General features: G+C 49.3%; 1 protein-coding gene across 1 annotated transcript in view; it reads left to right on the top strand.

Annotated features, from left to right (window-relative positions):
* DNAH17 (dynein axonemal heavy chain 17) overlaps positions 1–13,725 on the top strand; it is a 7,556,186-nt gene that overhangs the window by 1,892,883 nt on the left and 5,649,578 nt on the right. The window lies entirely within an intron of this gene.

The following is a 13,725-nucleotide window of genomic DNA, read 5'->3' as shown; positions in this document are numbered from 1 at the left end:
TCGCCTCCATATGAGACCATTGCAGGAAAACCTGGAGGATCAGTGGTGTCAACTGAGGGACGATTGGGAGAACAAAGTCCTTCTTTCTCCTCACACCCTACAATCCCTCAAGTGGTGGTGTTTACCCAGCAATCTCTTGGTGGGGATTCCGTTCCAACAACGGCCCCCATCTCAAACCATCGTAACAGATGCGTCACTGATCGGATGGGGGGCGCACATGGAACATCTTCGAGTCCAAGGCGAGTGGTCACAGAGAGAGAGTCTCTATCATATCAACCTGCTGGAACTTCGCGCAGTCCACCTTGCGCTCAAAGCCTTCCTTCCCTCTCTGAGAACGGAAACTCTCCTTCTCCAGACAGACAACGTGGCCACTATGTACTACGTGAACAAACAAGGAGGCACCAGGTCCAGAATTTTATCCAGAGAGGCTCAGACAATCTGGCATTGGCTTCTAGCCAGGAACCTGTCACTAGTGGCAACTCACCTGCCCGGCATCCAGAATGTTCAAGCGGATGCACTCAGTCGGGTAATGGACGAGAACCACGAATGGGTACTACACGACGACGTCGTTCATTCCATTTTCGCACTCTGGGGTACCCCCTCTACAGACCTATTCGCAACCCCAGAAAACAAAAAATGCCAAAACTTCGCCTCCAGATATTACCATCCAGGGACACTGGGGAATGCCCTGTGGATAAGCTGGTCAGGAGCATTTCTTTACGCCTTTCCACCGCTTCCCCTGATTCCGGCGGTCCTCCAGAAGCTGTCCAATGTTCAAACCAAAATGATCCTAATTGCTCCGGAGTGGCCACGCCAGTGGTGGTTCCCAGACCTTCTTCACCGGTCACTCAAACCACACATCAGGCTACCATATCGTCCGGACCTTCTCACGAAGTTCAGAGGGCAGATATCTCATCCCAACCCCTCATCGTTGAGTTTGGCAGCATGGCTCCTGAGCTAGTGCAATATGGACACTTGAACCTACCTCAGGACTGTATGGAAATTCTGAAGGAAGCAAAGCGCCCTTCCACACGATCAGCCTATGCAAGCAAGTGGAAGAGATTCTGCATTTGGTGTTTACACAACAACATTGACCCGGTTTCCTGTGGGGAACAATCTATCCTGCCATACTTGTTAAGTTTGGCAAAATCGGGCTTACAACTGTTGTCAATAAAAGTTCACTTGGCGGCGATAACGGCATACAGAAAGAGTCCTTCACAAACTTCCTTTTTTCGGATTCCGATTATTAAGGATTTCCTAGAAGGTTTAAAGAAGGTTTTTCCTCCCATTAGAAAGCCTTCTACTCCATGGGAACTGAACGTTGTCTTATCACGTCTGATGCTGCCGCCATTCGAGCCGATACATAAGGCATCGCTGCAGCATCTCACATGGAAAGCTGCTTTTCTGGTGGCAATCACTTCAGCACGTAGGGTCAGCGAAATCCAGGCCCTTTGCGCTCAGGAACCCTACACGGTTTTTCATTCTGCGAAAGTGGTAATGAGAACTCATCCAAAATTTTTACCTAAGGTAGTCTCCGACTTCCATGTGAACCAAACAATTTCATTACCGACTTTCTTTCAGAATCCAGCTACCCCTGCTGAGAGAACTCTGCACTCTCTGGATGTAAAGAGAGTCTTGAAATTTTACCTGGACAGGACAAAAAGCTTTCGAAAATCACAACAGCTTTTTATTAACTATGGCCCAATCAGAACAGGTTTGGGCACATCTAAACAATCGTTATCCAGGTGGATTGTTTCATGTATAATGTTATGTTATCAGTTAGCAAACAAATCCCTTGGTGGTAGGCCAAAAGCCCACTCTACCAGAGGGAAAGCAGCTACTGTAGCCTTGATGAGAAATGTCCCTTTGGCAGAAATATGCAAGGCTGCCACTTGGAGGTCGGTCCATACCTTTACTAAGCATTACTGCCTTGATACAGACGCTAGGGCAGATGCTCAGGTTGGGCAGGCTTTGCTCAAGAATTTGTTTGCATGATTCATGTTTTTTCTCAGTATTCTTATATCTACTCCACCGCGGTTATGGGGATGGGCTTGCTACTCTATTCAGTGCTTATGACTATACATGGAAATCCCCTACGAGAGAAGGAATGGTTTCTTACCTGTAACTCCAGTTCTCTCGTAGGGGTATTTCCATGATAGTCATAAGCAACCCTCCCTCCTCCCCGGTGGAGTTGACATAGAACATGAACATTATGGAGGTTGGTACTCCAACAAATGTTTTGTTTTTTCTTCATGTCAGGTAAATAGCCTCCAAAAAAGAACTGAGGCAACTGCCTTTTGCTGTGCATGATGGGAAACAGGAAGACTTTACTTTCTTAAAGGCACAGCTCTATTTTCATTCTGTATAATGGCAGCCTATGGGCTACACTGCCCTACATTGTTTTATTCTCATGAGAGGTGTAAATAAAATATGAGAATGTATTTATTTATGTATTTATAGAATAAATAGAGGTTTAAACGTGAAATTTACACTACAACTGTTTTTTCTTCTAACAATTTGGCCTGTGTAGCTGTTCACATAGGCTGCACATGGTTATTCTTAAGTGTTTTTCACAGACCTTTTTTGTCAAGGAGCTGATGATTGCACTTAAGAATATACTACACAACAGTGCTCCGGGGTCCCCGCAGGCGCGCAGAACTATTCAGTGCTTATGACTATCATGGAAATACCCCTACGAGAGAACTGGAGTTACAGGTAAGAAACCATTCCATGTAGTGCACGCGTGTAAGGGTGTCCCCGCACTCACAAAGTTCAGGGAATTGGCCCTGAACAATGTGGGGGCACCTTGGCTAGTGCCAGGGTGCCCTCACACTAAGTAACTTTGCACCTAACCTTTACCAGGTAAAGGTTAGACATATAGGTGACTTATAAGTTACTTAAGTGCAGTGTAAAATGGCTGTGAAATAACGTGTACGTTATTTCACTCAGGCTGCAGTGGCAGGCCTGTGTAAGAATTGTCAGAGCTCCCTATGGGTGGCAAAAGAAATGCTGCAGCCCATAGGGATCTCCTGGAACCCCAATACCCTGGGTACCTCAGTACCATATACTAGGGAATTATAAGGGTGTTCCAGTAAGCCAATGTAAATTGGTAAAAAATGGTCACTAGCCTGTTAGTGACAATTTGGAAAGAAATGAGAGAGCATAACCACTGAGGTTCTGATTAGCAGAGCCTCAGTGAGACAGTTAGGCACTACACAGGGAACACACACATATAGGCCACAAACTTATGAGCACTGGGGTCCTGACTAGCAGGGTCCCAGTGACACATAACAAACATACTGAAAACCTAGGGTTTTCACTATGAGCACTGGGCCCTGGCTGGCAGGATCCCAGTGAGACAGTGAAAACACCCTGACATACACTCACAAACAGGCCAAAAGTGGGGGTAACAAGGCTAGAAAGAGGCTACTTTCTCACACAACCCCCCCCCCCAAACGAAGGACAATAAGGCTAACCTTGGCCAGTTGAGACTTTATTGTCTAAGTGGTGATAAGTAGAGAGTAGCTCTGCAATAGACTGGTTACTCCCTTTATCATCCACTATATGGTTACTTCCCTGTGGGGATGTAAACCACCCTGTTTGAAGTTTTTTAGCTAACCAACAATGTGAAGATGTATTTTCAGAGTTTCTATCAGTAAGTTTTAGTTTAGAGCAGAGGGAATTATCCACTGAACCTATTTGTAATGATGGAAATGCCAGACAGGGATGCTGTCTCAGTAAAGCCATAGCTGGGCAAAAACTTTGTCCATATGGCTGGAAGAGAGAACAGGGATGCTGTTTCTCTTGAGTTGGAGCAGGGCAGGGATGCTGTCCTATGAGCTCCACACTAGGGCAGGGATGCTGTCCTAAGTGTTGTGAGGCAGTGCAGAGATTCTGCACTAAAGTTTCTCTGGGAGGGTTGGAGGGATGCTCCATGTTAACTAAAATGGTGCTCTTTTTCTCACCAATGTTAGTTATCCCACAGAGAGGTACTTCTACCTCAGGGAGTCCAGCTTTGCCAGCTGATGATTCCCTTGGAACAGGTGCCACCCCAGGAGAGGTTTCTCCCACCACAGGAATGCTATCCTGAATGGCAGGGTGGTTAGGGGATACTGTGATACCCTTTTTACCTGTTGATGGAGAGGGATCCTGAGTTTTCAGGCCTTCTCTCCTTTGCTTTTTCATTTCAGTTGAAATGAGAGGGAACAATTCCTCAGGGATGCCCAGCATGGCTGCATGGGCATAAAACTCTACATCAGCCCAACCTGAGGCCTCTAGGTCATTACCTAAGAGACAGTCTACAGGTAAGCTAGGTGATACCACCACCTGCTTAGGGCCAGTAACTCCACCCCAACTAAACTGAATTATAGCTAAGGGAAGAAACTTAGTGGAGTTATGGACATCAATAATCTTATACTGTTGTCCAATGATGTGTTGATCAGGGTGCACTAGGTTTTCAGTCACCAAAGTGATACTGGCACCTGTGTCCCTGTAGGCCAAGGCCTCAACACCATTTATTGAAACTGTCTGCCTGTACTTATCCATTGTAAGGGGACAAGCAGCCAGTGTGGCAAGGCCAATGCCACTAGGTGTGACAGAAACTGTCTTGGGGCTGACTACCCCAGTTTCTATGATGGACCCATAAGTGAACCCAACTACACCCTTTGCTTGACTGTTGCCAGCAGTCCCACCACTAGTACCACTACTGCTAGGGGCACTAGAGCTTGATGTATTAGTGGTGGTAGGCTCAGGGGGTTTACCTGGACAGGACTTATCCCCTGGCCTATGGCCTCTGTTTTTACACACAAAGCACCAAGGCTTTTTAATGTGTGCAGGTTGAGAAGAAGAGGAAGAATTAGTTTTATCCCCACCCTCTGAAGAGTGTTTAAGATTTGAAGTGGGATCTTTGGTTTTACCCTTATCCCCATGCTTATCTTGAGATTTTTCACCATCTTTCTTCTTATTGCCATCTTTGTCACCCCCTGTATGAACTTTTCTGTTCACCCTTGTTCTGACCCATTTGTCTGCCTTCTTTCCCAATTTTTGGGGAGAGGTCAGATCAGAGTCTACCAGGTACTGGTGCAACAAATCAGACACACAATTATTAAGTATATGCTCTCTCAGGATTGTGTTATACAGGCTTTCATAATCAGTAACTTTACTGCCATGTAACCACCCCTCCAAGGCCTTCACTGAATGGTCAATGAAATCAACCCAGTCTTGTGAAGACTCCTTTTTGGTCTCTCTGAACTTTATCCTGTATTGTTCAGTGGTTAAGCCATAACCATCCAGGAGTGCATTCTTAAGAACTTGGAAATTATTAGCATCATTTTCTTTCACAGTAAGGAGCCTATCCCTACCTTTTCCACTAAATGATAGCCATAGGATAGCAGCCCACTGCCTTTGAGGGACATCCTGTACAACACAGGCCCTCTCAAGTGCAGCAAACCACTTGTTAATGTCATCCCCCTCCTTATAAGGGGGAACTATCTTATGCAGATTCCTGGAATCATGCTCTTTTGCAGGATGACTATGGGGAATACTGCTGCTGCCACCATGGGTTTCTAAACCCAACTTCTGTCTTTCCTTCTCTAATTCTAAAGACTGTCTATCCAAATCCAGCTGTTGCTTTTTGAGCTTCAGTCTGGTTTGTTCCACTCTCAATCTATTGAGCTCCCTTTCTAACAATCTGTCATCAGGGTGGGTGGGAGGGACATTTCTAGATACAGAGGTATGATGGGAATGAACAGAAGGAGACCTGTCCCTTACAGAGGGCACCCTAACAGCTTGGCTAACAGAAACATCACTACCAGTATGGTGAGAATAAATGCTTTTGCTATGATATGAGACAACACTATTTATATGGTGTGGCTCATCATCATTACCAACTATGCTAGACTGTCTAGTAATGGGCAGGCTAGGAAGTTTCTTTCCTGAATCTTTTCCTGGGGGAGTCCCTGGATCAGATTGAGAACCATTAGCTACTTTTTCAAGAGATTGGGCACTTATGGCCTTATCATGTACTCTAAGCATGTTAATTAACAGTTCTAAGGAAGGATTCTTCCCTACCCTCAAACCTCTCTCTTTGCAGAGACTCCTTGCTCCTTTCCAGCTAAGGTGATCATATGCAAGTTTGGACAGATCAACATTTTGGCCTGTGCCAGACATTTTTTAGAGAGAGTTAAAGTGATAGTAAAAGATAAAAAGTTTGTCAGAGCTTTTAGAAAGACAGAGAAAAAAACTTTTAAAACTTTTTAGAACTTTTTAGAAAGTTAGAAGTACTTTTCAGCACTTAGAAAAGAGTGAAAAGAGGAAATGCAAAACTTTTTGGCTATGTGTATATACACTGACCTTGTTTTGTATATTTTTCTCTTATGAAAAGTACAATGACAAGAGTGGTAAGTAGTCTCAAAGCACTTATCCCACCGCTGTCACCAATGTAGGAGGCTGGACTGGCTTGTAGTGAGTACCAAGGGGTACTTGCACCTTGCACCAGGCCCAGTTATCCCTTATTAGTGTATAGGGTGTCTAGCAGCTTAGGCTGATAGATAATGGTAGCTTAGCAGAGCAGCTTAGGCTGAACTAGGAGACGTGTGAAGCTACTACAGTACCACCTAGTGTCATATGCACAATATCATAAGAAAACACAATACACAGTTATACTAAAAATAAAGGTACTTTATTTTTATGACAATATGCCAAAGTATCTTAGAGTGTACCCTCAGTGAGAGGATAGGAAATATACACAAGATATATATACACAATAGCAAAAATATGCAGTATAGTCTTAGAAAACAGTGCAAACAATGTATAGTTACAATAGGATGCAATGGGGACACATAGGGATAGGGGCAACACAAACCATATACTCCAAAAGTGGAATGCGAACCACGAATGGACCCCAAACCTATGTGACCTTGTAGAGGGTCGCTGGGACTATTAGAAAATAGTGAGAGTTAGAAAAATAACCCTCCCCAAGACCCTGAAAAGTGAGTGCAAAGTGCACTAAAGTTCCCCTAAGGACAAAGAAGTCGTGTTAGAGGAATAATGCAGGAAAGACACAAACCAGCAATGCAACAACTGTGGATTTCCAATCTAGGGTACCTGTGGAACAAGGGGACCAAGTCCAAAAGTCACAAGCAAGTCGGAGATGGGCAGATGCCCAGGAAATGCCAGCTGCGGGTGCAAAGAAGCTTCTACTGGACAGAAGAAGCTGAGGTTTCTGCAGGAACGAAAAGGGCTAGAGACTTCCCCTTTGGTGGACGGATCCCACTCGCCATGGAGAGTCGTGCAGATGTCTTTTCCCGCCAAAAGAACGCCAACAAGCCTTGCTAGCTGCAAATCGTGCAGTTAGCGTTTTTGGATGCTGCTGAGGCCCAGGAGGGACCAGGAGGTCGCAAATTGGACCAGCAAAGAGAGGGGACGTCGAGCAAGACAAGGAGCTCTCTCTGAAGCAGGTAGCTCCCGGAGAAGTGCCAGAAACAGGCACTACGAGGATGCGTGAAACGGTGCTCGCCGATTTTGCACAAAGGAGTCCCATGTCGCCGGAGACCAACTTAGAAAGTCGTGCAATGCAGGTTGGAGTGCCGTGGACCCAGGCTTGGCTGTGCACAAAGGATTTCCGCCGGAAGTGCACAGGGGCCGGAGTAGCTGCAAAGTCGCGGTTCCCAGCAATGCAGCCCAGCGAGGTGAGGCAAGGACTTACCTCCACCAAACTTGGACTGAAGAGTCACTGGACTGTGGGGGTCACTTGGACAGAGTCGCTGGATTCGAGGGACCTCGCTCGTCGTGCTGAGAGGAGACCCAAGGGACCGGTAATGCAGCTTTTTGGTGCCTGCGGTTGCAGGGGGAAGATTCCGTCGACCCACGGGAGATTTCTTCGGAGCTTCTGGTGCAGAGAGGAGGCAGACTACCCCCACAGCATGCACAAGCAGGAAAACAGTCGAGAAGGTGGCAGGATCAGCGTTACAGAGTTGCAGTAGTCGTCTTTGCTACTATGTTGCAGGTTTGCAGGCTTCCAGCGCGGTCAGCAGTCGATTCCTTATCAGAAGGTGAAGAGAGAGATGCAGAGGAACTCGGCTGAGCTCATGCATTCGTTATCTAAAGTTTCCCCAGAGACAGAGACCCTAAATAGCCAGAAAAGAGGGTTTGGCTACCTAGGAGAGAGGATAGGCTAGCAACACCTGAAGGAGCCTATCACAAGGAGTCTCTGACGTCTCCTGGTGGCACTGGCCACTCAGAGCAGTCCAGTGTGCCAGCAGCACCTCTGTTTCCAAGATGGCAGAGGTCTGGAGCACACTGGAGGAGCTCTGGACACCTCCCAGGGGAGGTGCAGGTCAGGGGAGTGGTCACTCCCCTTTCCTTTGTCCAGTTTCGCGCCAGAGCAGGGCTAAGGGGTCCCCTGAACCGGTGTAGACTGGCTTATACAGAATTGGGCACCTCTGTGCCCAACAAAGCATTTCCAGAGGCTGGGGGAGGCTACTCCTCCCCTGCCTTCACACCATTTTCCAAAGGGAGAGGGTGTCACACCCTCTCTCAGAGGAAGTTCTTTGTTCTGCCATCCTGGGCCAGGCCTGGCTGGACCCCAGGAGGGCAGATGCCTGTCTGAGGGGTTGGCAGCAGCAGCAGCTGCAGTGAAACCCCAGGAAGGGCAGTTTGGCAGTACCAGGATCTGTGCTACAGACCACTGGGATCATGGAATTGTACCAACAATGCCAGGATGGCATAGAGGGGGCAATTCCATGATCTTAGACATGTTACATGGCCATATTCGGAGTTACCATTGTGAAGCTACATATAGGTAGTGACCTATATGTAGTGCACGCGTGTAAGGGTGTCCCCGCACTCACAAAGTTCAGGGAATTGGCCCTGAACAATGTGGGGGCACCTTGGCTAGTGCCAGGGTGCCCTCACACTAAGTAACTTTGCACCTAACCTTTACCAGGTAAAGGTTAGACATATAGGTGACTTATAAGTTACTTAAGTGCAGTGTAAAATGGCTGTGAAATAACGTGGACGTTATTTCACTCAGGCTGTAGTGGCAGGCCTGTGTAAGAATTGTCAGAGCTCCCTATGGGTGGCAAAAGAAATGCTGCAGCCCATAGGGATCTCCTGGAACCCCAATACCCTGGGTACCTCAGTACCATATACTAGGGAATTATAAGGGTGTTCCAGTAAGCCAATGTAAATTGGTAAAAAATGGTCACTAGCCTGTTAGTGACAATTTGGAAAGAAATGAGAGAGCATAACCACTGAGGTTCTGATTAGCAGAGCCTCAGTGAGACAGTTAGGCACTACACAGGGAACACACACATATAGGCCACAAACTTATGAGCACTGGGGTCCTGACTAGCAGGGTCCCAGTGACACATAACAAACATACTGAAAACCTAGGGTTTTCACTATGAGCACTGGGCCCTGGCTGGCAGGATCCCAGTGAGACAGTGAAAACACCCTGACATACACTCACAAACAGGCCAAAAGTGGGGGTAACAAGGCTAGAAAGAGGCTACTTTCTCACAGGGCTCCCTTGTGGTGGCGGCACCATCTGTGCCCCCCACCTCTACAGGTACAGCCGCCACCTCTCCTACCAGCCCCGCCCTCCCAGCAGCCCCTCAGCGTTCACCCCGTGCCCGCTCACCCAGGAGGGTGGGCATCACCTTCGCCCCAGGCACCTCAGGCCCTGCCCCAGTCACCCCTGCTGCCCTCAGTGAGGAGGCCATTAACCTCCTCAGGTCACTCACTGTTGGGCAGTCTACCATGGTGAATGCCATCCAGGGTGTAGAACGAGAGTTGCAACACGGTAATGCATTCCTGGAGGGCATTCATTCTGGTCAGGCTGCCCTTCAGCGAACCCTGCAATCTCTGGCCTCAGCACTGATGGCAGCCATTGTCCCTGTGTCTAGCCTCCCCCCTCCAACCTCCTCCACCCAGACCCAATCCCCTGTACCCAAGCCCATCCCAAGCACACCTACAGACCAGCATGCACACAAGTCAACACACACACGTAGCTCAAGCAAACATAGGCACCACACACACCACAGGCACTCACGCAAGCCTCACCCACATACAGACACAGCAACATCCACTGCCTCCACTGTGTCCCCCTCCTCCTCTTCTCCCTCCTGCCTCCCAGTCTCGTCTACACACACACCTGCATGCACCACATCTACAGGCACCATGAATCGCACCAGGACACCCAGCACCACAAGCCGCTCACCTGCACTCACCACCTCCACTCCCATTTACACGTCCCCTGTGTCCTCTCCCAGTGTGTCTGTGACGCCCCCTCCCAAAGTACACAAACGCCGGCAATCACTCACCCAACATCCATCCACCTCACGACAGCCTCCAGTACCTGCACCTGCACCCAAAACACCTAAAGTGACACCTCCTACAACCACCTCCTCTTCTTCCACTCCCAGACCCCCTCCAGCTACCCATCCCAGTGTTCGTCAGAAACTGTCCCTCTGTAAAGTTGACCTTTTTGATCCAACCCCCTCCCCCCTCCAATTCATCAGTCCCGTCGAAGCGCCTCAGCCAAAAACCCTCCAATACCAGTGGTGCCTGTTCAAGGTTTGTGGAGTGCACCTCCCACCAGGTCAGGCAGTAGGACCCGGAGCCAAGGCACTGGCAGCCCACCCCCTGTAAAGGCTCTAAAATTGGAGAGTGGACGACGGGACCGTGTTTAGACTCCTGGTGGGAAAACAACTGACATGGGTTCCAAGGGGATTGGAGAGTCAGCTGTGACTCCACCAAAGGTGGTGAAGGGCCAGAGTCTGCCCAGCCTGTTGTAAGTGTCACGGCAGAGAAGTGCGCCATCATTTCCGGCGGTCGAGACACAACCGCCAGCACCGTCGTCACTGGTCCAGAGACCACCGCCAGAGTCATTGCCCAGGAGGGCCCAAGTATCGTCACTGGTCAGGAGACCACCGCCGGAGTCATTGTCCAGGAGGGCCCAAGTATCGTCACTGGTCAGGAGACCACTGCCGGAGTCATTGCCCAGGAGGGCCCAAGTATCGTCACTGGTCAGGAGACCACCACCACCGCCAGAGTCACAGCCCAGGAGGGCCCAAGTATTGTCACTGGTCAGGAGACCACCGCCGGAGTCATTGCCCAGGAGGGCCCAAGTATCGTCACTGGTCAGGAGACCACCGCCGGAGTCATTGCCCAGGAGGGCCCAAGTATCGTCACTGGTCTAGAGACCACCGCCACCGCCAGAGTCACAGCCCAGGAGGGCCCAAGTATCGTCACTGGTCCAGAGACCACCGCCAGAGTCACAGCCCAGGAGGGCCCAAGTATCGTCACTGGTCCAGAGACCACTGCAAGAGTCACAGCCCAGGAGGGCCCAAGTATCGTCACTGGTCCAGAAACCACTGCCACCGCCACAGTCACAGCCCAGGAGGGCCCAAGTATCGTCACTGGTCCAGAGACCATCGCCACCACCAGAGTCACAGCCCAGGAGGGCCCAAGTATCGTCACTGGTCCAGAGACCACCGCCAGAGTCACAGCCCAGCAGGGCCCAAGTATCGTCACTGGTCAGGAGACCACCGCCACTGCTGGAGTCAGTGCCCAGGAGGGCCCTGGCTGCCACAGCCCCGCTGGGCAATGATGGAACGTCATGCCACACACCAATGCCCAGTGTAGAGAACGTCATGCCACACACCAATGTCCGTATCAGAACTGCCATGTCAAAGCACCGCTGAACAGTCCTGAACCGCCATGGCAAAGCACCGCTGAACAGGGCAAAGACCGCCATGGCAAAGCACCGCTGAACAGGGCAAAGACCGCCATGGCAAAGCACCGCTGAACAGTGCAAAGACCGCAATGGCAAAGCACCGCTGAACATTCCTGAACCGCCATGGCAAAGCACCGCTGAACAGGGCAAAGACCGCCATGGCAAAGCACCGCTGAACAGTCCTGAACCGCCATGGCAAAGCACTGCTGAACAGGGCAAAGACCGCCATGGCAAAGCACCGCTGAACATTCCTGAACCGCCATGGCAAAGCACCGCTGAACAGGGCAAAGACCACCATGGCAAAGCACCGCTGAGCAGTCCTGAACCGCCATGGCAAAGCACCGCTGAACAGGGCAAAGACCGCCATGGTGAAGACCGCTGAACAGTCCTGAACCGCCATGGCAAAGCACCGCTGAACAGGGCAAGCACCAGGTAGGAATGAATGGACCGCCACATCAGGCATCCTTATCCCATGTGCAGCTGGAACAGTGACAGGACACGACCTTTCACGGGGAGACTCATCCAGTCTGGGCACCAGTCCCCCCCAGTACCAGTAGAGACCTGCATCAACTTGAGAGACTGTGGCTTTGCACTCCCCAGGATGGCACAGTGGGCAAACCCACCCACTGTAGAGACTTGAGAGACTGTGGCTTTGCACTCCCCAGGATGGCACAGTGGGCAAACCCACCCACTGTAAGACTTTAGAGACTGTGGCTTTGCACTCCCCAGGATGGCACAGTGGGCAAACCCACCCACTGTAGAGACTTGAGAGACTGTGGCTTTGCACTCCCCAGGATGTAACAGTGGGCAACCCACCCACTGTAGAGACTTGAGAGACTGTGGCTTTGCACTCCCCAGGATTGAACAGTGGGCATGGAGCCCCGTCATTGCTCTGGCTTTGCAGTCATCTGGCTGAGGTGCCCCCCTTTCCCTTCCCCCTGAGGTGCCTGTAGTATTTCCATCTGATGCCCCGGCAGTCTTCTCTCCGATTGTGGTCAGGTATCGTTTGTGGGCCTCGCCCATGCATTTTTGGACTGATGGTGCACGGACATTGTTATGTACATATCTCCACTACTTCTCGTATTGTATATAATTATGACTGATTTTCACATATATATCTGTATATTTTTGTATGACATGTATATTGGCACATTACAATGTTTGACCGATTTTCGCTTTGTGTTTTCATTCTTCCGGGGGGATTGTGGGTTGTTACTGGGATTTTTTGTGAATGCATTGGTGGGTATGTTGTAATATGCGAGGGTGGGGGTGTTTGGTGGGTGTCTCCCTAACTTTTGCCTCCCCCCTCCCCCATGTCGTAGGTGCAGTACTCACCATTGTCTTTGGCGCCTACGTAGCTGTTGGTCATAGAGGAGCAGAAACACAAGGTGTAGGAGGCTGGACTGGCTTGTAGTGGGTACCAAGAGGTACTTACACCTTGCACCAGGCCCAGGTATCCCTTATTAGTGTAGAGGGGTGTCTAGCAGCTTAGGCTGATAGAAAAGGTAGCTTAGCAGAGCAGCTTAGGCTGAACTAGGAGACGAGTGAAGCTCCTACAGTACCACTAGTGTCATATGCACAATATCATAAGAAAACACAATACACAGATATACTAAAAATAAAGGTACTTTATTTTTATGACAATATGCCAAAGTATCTCAGTGAGTACCCTCAGTATGAGGATAGCAAATATACACAAGATATATTTACACAATACCAAAATATGCAGTAATAGCAATAGAAAACAGTGCAAACAATCTATAGTCACAATAGAATGCAATGGGGGCACATAGGGATAGGGGCAACACAAACCATATACTCTAGAAGTGGAATGCGAACCACGAATGGACACCAAACCTATGTGACCTTGTAGAGGGTCGCTGGGACTGTAAGGAAACAGTGAGGGTTAGAAAAATAGCCCACCCCAAGACCCTGAAAAGTGGGTGCAAAGTGCACCTAAGTTCCCCAAAGAGCACAGAAGTCGTAAT

The sequence above is a fragment of the Pleurodeles waltl genome, chromosome 7 (genome assembly GCF_031143425.1).
Source record: "Pleurodeles waltl isolate 20211129_DDA chromosome 7, aPleWal1.hap1.20221129, whole genome shotgun sequence".
In the NCBI taxonomy this organism is placed as follows: domain Eukaryota; kingdom Metazoa; phylum Chordata; class Amphibia; order Caudata; family Salamandridae; genus Pleurodeles; species Pleurodeles waltl.
This window is presented reverse-complemented; position numbering and strand designations above follow the sequence as displayed.